This window comes from Etheostoma spectabile, unplaced genomic scaffold, assembly GCF_008692095.1.
Source record: "Etheostoma spectabile isolate EspeVRDwgs_2016 unplaced genomic scaffold, UIUC_Espe_1.0 scaffold00003624, whole genome shotgun sequence".
NCBI lineage: Eukaryota > Metazoa > Chordata > Actinopteri > Perciformes > Percidae > Etheostoma > Etheostoma spectabile.
In genome coordinates this window covers 1-5,497 of record NW_022603050.1, presented here as the reverse complement: position 1 = coordinate 5,497, position 5,497 = coordinate 1, and the positions used below count along the sequence as shown (strand labels likewise).

General features: G+C 36.2%; 3 long non-coding RNA genes across 3 annotated transcripts; all 3 read left to right on the top strand.

The window, feature by feature from the left end:
- Positions 1 to 548: 548 nt before the first annotated feature.
- On the top strand, positions 549 to 1,135 carry LOC116676659 (uncharacterized). Its single transcript, XR_004328799.1, has 3 exons — positions 549 to 632; positions 764 to 937; positions 1,041 to 1,135. It is a non-coding gene; the product is annotated as an uncharacterized LOC116676659 (long non-coding RNA).
- A 1,135-nt stretch (positions 1,136 to 2,270) lies between these two features.
- On the top strand, positions 2,271 to 2,999 carry LOC116676661 (uncharacterized). The gene is made up of 3 exons (XR_004328802.1): positions 2,271 to 2,376; positions 2,674 to 2,808; positions 2,972 to 2,999. It is a non-coding gene; the product is annotated as an uncharacterized LOC116676661 (long non-coding RNA).
- Positions 3,000 to 3,002: 3 nt separating this feature from the next.
- Positions 3,003 to 4,896, top strand: LOC116676660 (uncharacterized). Its single transcript, XR_004328800.1, has 3 exons — positions 3,003 to 3,040; positions 3,132 to 3,226; positions 4,770 to 4,896. It is a non-coding gene; the product is annotated as an uncharacterized LOC116676660 (long non-coding RNA).
- The last annotated feature ends 601 nt before the right edge of the window (positions 4,897 to 5,497 follow it).

Sequence of the window (5,497 nt, the reverse complement as noted above, 5' to 3'; positions counted from 1 at the left end):
GTGCTACTCAGTGCCACGATGGTTTTCTCAAGTTCGCACAGCGGGACTAATGTTGAGAAACATTTTCAAAATCTTCAGAAAATGTTGACTGAAAAAGGACAATGTGGCATTGATGACACAGCTATTGTGGAGCAAGACTTTGGGGTATGTTATCACTCTGCCAATTGAAAATGTTTGCCTTGCTCCAGATAACGAAATGGTTGCTTTGTCATGATATTTATTGCAGACGTGTACATGATTTTCTAAGTTCAATGACTAAACAAATATATTTTAAATTTTGTTGCAAGAATGGAGTTGGACCAACACCATTCCAACATCATTTTGAGGATGTTATTAAGAGGGAGGAGCTTGAAAAAGAGGGTGATTCCAATGTGTACTTTAGCCCAACATTCATCCCTACTTTGCTCAAGTATTTTCTGCCGCAGGCTGCTCTGTGGTCTGGCCTACTTCTGGGTTAGTACTCTTCGGTAGCAGTTTATTTTAAATGGGTTTCTTTTAATAGCTATTGTGTTAATGCAAAATAACAATGCATGTCTTATGTTTTTGAAGGTGACCTTGGGCGTCACGGAACGGGTCCTGTGTATGAAAAACTGTCACAGAGGTTCAAAAGAACTGCTTGTAAACCGACCCAGGTACAATAACCAAAAAACATCTGTTAATGTAATGGAATCATATCATATTCAATCCTGGATATTAGAGATTAAAATCAAAAGAAATTGAATGAAGACATATTTATTTCATATGTTCATATGTTCATCGCCAGAATTACACTCAGGACAACCAGACCCAAGGGATAATGGAGAAAAGTCAGTGGGACTTGAAAAAGATCCGTTTCCAGCGAAGAAGACTGACCAGACTGGATGATTTTGTATATACCTACAAGATCACCCTGAACGCCCTTCTTAGGGAATACAGAGACTCTCTGAAGACAAAGAAGGTCAGTCAAACTTCATCCCAGCAATGTACTGTATATCTGTTGAGCAAGACTACTTTAATCTTAGTTTTAATTGAGTGATGAAATACTCTTTTGTTAATTGTAGACACATCGAGTGGATGTAGAGCGGTGGAAACACAGAAAGCAAAAGAAGCAGGGAGTTTATGTATCACAAATTGCCGAGCCTTTTGTTTTCAAAAACCAAAAGTCAAAGGTAATCTATGTCTTAACATTCCCTATGTGTAAATAAAGCTTAAAATGTAAGACATTTGCTGTGTATGTCATAAACAACAATTTATTTTTTGTTAGAGCTCAAAGAAGCACATTTCACCACAAGCTCCACAGAATATGACAGCTGTTCCTGACAAGGACATTAAAGTGGTGACATGCTCTTCCCATCTTGCTCGATCCCAGGTAATCCATTTTTGCATTGTTTACATGATGAAAGGAAGCTAAACAAAATTCTTCTTCTGAAACAACAATTTTTAAGAGGTGTTGTTTGTTGTTTCATTTGTTGGATTTCTCTGAAATGCTATTACCAATAAATATTTGACGATGTTTGTTGTCAATAAAACATGCAATTACGGTTCCGATAATATTGATACTTTTAAATCTAGAAAACCACAGACAAAGTCAAATGTCAAAAGCAAGCCACATCCTTGACAGATGTTCATGAGGAAGAAACACAGGGAAGCACCATTCAAAGTAAAGTTGATGAGCTATCACAGGTAATCTTATGTACAAAATATATTATCCAAACAGTCAATGCAATGCAAGTAATTTATCTGTATTATTTGTTCTACATTTCTTTCATTGCAATTATTTATACAGGATATACCGTTTGTGTCTCTCCAATTGACAAAAAATATATAACAATAAGCGATAAACTGAAATAAAGGAGTAAATAATTAAATTCTGAAAAGGTAGCAAAAGTGTGCAAAAAAACATTTACATGTCTCATTATTACTCACTTCTTCCTGATACTCCAATGCTGCCTCACATGGCTGCTGTGTAAAGATTGCCTCCACCACCCCAGCCTCCACCTTCCTGGTTTAGAGTGTCATTATAAGTTATGTCTGACATTTTTTTAATGTCTTGGATTTGGACCACTCTTTTGTACAGCGGGTCTCAGCAGTGGGCTCCCTGTTTCAGCTTAGCATGCTGCTTGGCAGATCCACGGAGCATCATTAGAACAGAGCCTTCATCTCCAAGCATAACTGTATCTACATTTGTTGCAATAATTGGTTGAATCTGTGACGATATTTTCATGACTGAACATACAGTGTATTGTTTTTCTGAATCTCAGCTCAACGAATTGTGGAAAAAAAAGGGACACAGAAGTGGTTGTGTCTGTGGTCCCCTCTCACATAACAGGGAACAGCATACTCATCCACCATAGTGAGCTACGGACACTTCGGCCTCACTTCTGGATTACAGGCGAGGTATGTTGTCATTATAGAACAGAAGCAATCATACGGAAAAAGGACTAACAAACAACATTATTCTGCCAGCACATGAAGACCACAGTGGTTGTTGAGTAATTAAAATGATTCACTATTTATAAAAGGTGTTATTAAGTGCAAACATAATTAAATATGGACTTCAAATGCATTGCATGTAGTTTGTACAATTGCAAACAAGTGCACAAGTAAACTAGTTTTCCAGTTATATCAGCTGTATGTGTGGTTGTAATGGTCTTAAATTTAAATTAATTTCTTGTCTGTCAAATATCTCTCAAGATCATTGAGAGTCTCTTCCATCACACTGTCAACGACCTCAATTTGGGGAGAAGAATTTATATTCTCAATCATTACGTAGCTGGTGTGATCCTTTTTGGGAAGAGAGAAGTGGTAAGAAGGAACAGTTTATCCAGGGTAAGTAGGCTTTCTGTTGTGTAGACATTCAGATGTTTCATTGATAGCTAATAAACAATGTTTGTGTGACTGTGTGTATAATATAAAGAACCAGATACATTTAATCAATAAAAAAACAAGCACTAAAAAAATTGCAATTTGTTGTACTTTGGATGTGTTGCAGACCAACTTCGACAACTACCAAGCAATAGTCTCTTTCGTGAACGTACACAATGTACACTGGAAGTTTATGGTTAGTAGTGACTCTGTTTGTTTTTTAAAAATTAATTTCATGACATGGGAATAATTGTGAATAATACTTTATGTGGTTCTTGTGTTTTCAGTACATCAGTACAGCAACAAGCAGCGTGTATTTGGTTGATCCAGCACGCAGCTCCACAGAGTTGACCGACTCCAACCATGCTGCAAAAAGATTGAAGTATGCCATTTTTTTTAATTAGTAGATTGAATCCATTCTCTTAACAATTTTGACCCAATATTAGCCTTGAGAGTAAAAGGAACATTAGTTTAGAAGCTATGGTCAGTAACACACTAACAATAATTGGCCGCTGGTCATGAAAACAACACATAAAGCAGAATTACAAAAAAGCAAACAGGCTGGACAAAAGTAAATCCAAATTGGTAAAAAAAAAAAGAAAATGGTTGCTTGTATGAGTTCAGTTACATGTAAAGGGGACTGGACTATGAACTTGGAGCAAGTCTGGGTATTTGTTAACAGGAATGTTCATGAAAGTTTAATGACTGGAAAATACGGGTGGTACGTGTCAATTCCCTCACTTGGATCGTTTTATTGCATCTCCTTCTAACCTTTAGATGAAGACATCCAAAGAATATAATAGGAAACACATTTTTACAAAACAAAATATCAAATCATCACATCAAAAGTGTACCATCAGTTCCTGATGACAGAGAAACAGTGGATCTCTTGTACAATCTAAATAACAACTGGCACTTGTTCATTTTTTGCATTTATTTTGTTATGGACTGAAATAGTTGTTGGACCGTGCAACCACTGAGTGCTGATTTTTTCTTAGCACAGTCTGAAAAAGTAGATGGTTCAGACATACTATGGATTACTTGCTTGACATGAAAAGAGACTACTGCTCTTTAAAACACATTTTTATTTACATAATTTTAAATATTAAGAGTGTCATAATTCATTTTGTGAGTAGAACAATGATCTCACTGTATCAAGAGTGAAGGCCTTGACAGTGACTTCATGCCAACTTTTTATCCTGTGTGACAAACTTACAATTTAGCTGTCATGGCGACTTTGTAACAATGCAATAACAAGTCACAAGTGCAGTGATGTCAGGATCGGAAGATTATTTCAAGAAGTTTATTTGTATTTTCAAAAACAACAAAATCAGCAAAAAATTATCTTTGAAATAATGAACTTGGCGACCTTCACTTTAAAGCACAGACATAAATTAACAAAGAGAACTAAAGGAGATGACTTTCTCTGGTACTCACATGTAACAGGGAATTCAAATTCAGAAACCAGTTAACACCAACTGCGATTTTTCAATTTTTTTATGAAGTTAATGAAATTCAATAATTACACAAGGAAGTTAATGTTTGGAAGTTCATGATTGTGAAAGCCTTGACTTGCTGAACAGTTCCTAGCTGCAGCACAAGGATCAGCACCTTGGAGAGCGCAGCAGTGCATTATGGCTGGGGATGGATCTTGAGAAAAACATCAAAGGGGCTTCAGTTAATGGACAAGCACACAACGTGAATACAAATACAAAAAAAAATACCTAGAAGCACAGAGTGTGACGGTAGAAGCAAATAAATGACATGGCAATAAATAAAGACATGGCGCAAATAAATGATTAAAACTATTCTGTCCAATTAATTTGACACATAATGCTGTTTATTTTTTAATACTTCATACACATTGTTTGTGTGTGTCTAAGTGTTTATAGAACATTATAATCTCATGAGTAATTCTCACACAGCGAGTACTTCAAAATGAGGAGGACCTCCCTCGGCAGGACTGACTGGGTTGACATAAAATGGAAAGGAGGAGTTATGCAACACCCAGTGCAGCAGGATGGAAATAGCTGTGGGGTACTTGTCATTATGGAAAGAATAATATAACAAGATATTACAATAATTAATGAATGATCTCGATTAATTCAGCTTTATGATTAAATTCATTTTTCAAGCATTAAAATCGCCACATTATTTTATCAAAATTACATCACATGTTGTGTCATTGTTTAGATGGCAAAGGCAGTCATGGAGGCCTTTCCCAAAATTCCAAAATCGCATTTGGTACAGCAAAGAGAGAGATGGCACAGCAGCGTAAACATTTCGCTCTTGAAATACTAAAAGCCTCAGGTGGGGAGACATTTCTTAGTTCTTATGTGATATTGTAGTACTAAAGAGCTAAAATATTCTTTTGTATATTAGTGTTTGACACAGAGGGCAACTGTGCAATGTGTGCAACGACAAAACCACCAGCCACGGACATTCCATCACTGAAGGGGTAAGTTTTTGAATGAGTCTTTCCATTTTTTGATTTAATGTGCATTTTTTATTTGTAAATAAAAAAGATAGCTGACGGAAGCAAAGGTGAGAAAGGGAGAATGACATGCAACAAAGTGTCTGGTCAGAAACTCTTCATAGATGTTGCAGTTCAACATCACCCACCGTCGCGTCCGATGAATGCAAACATATAGTA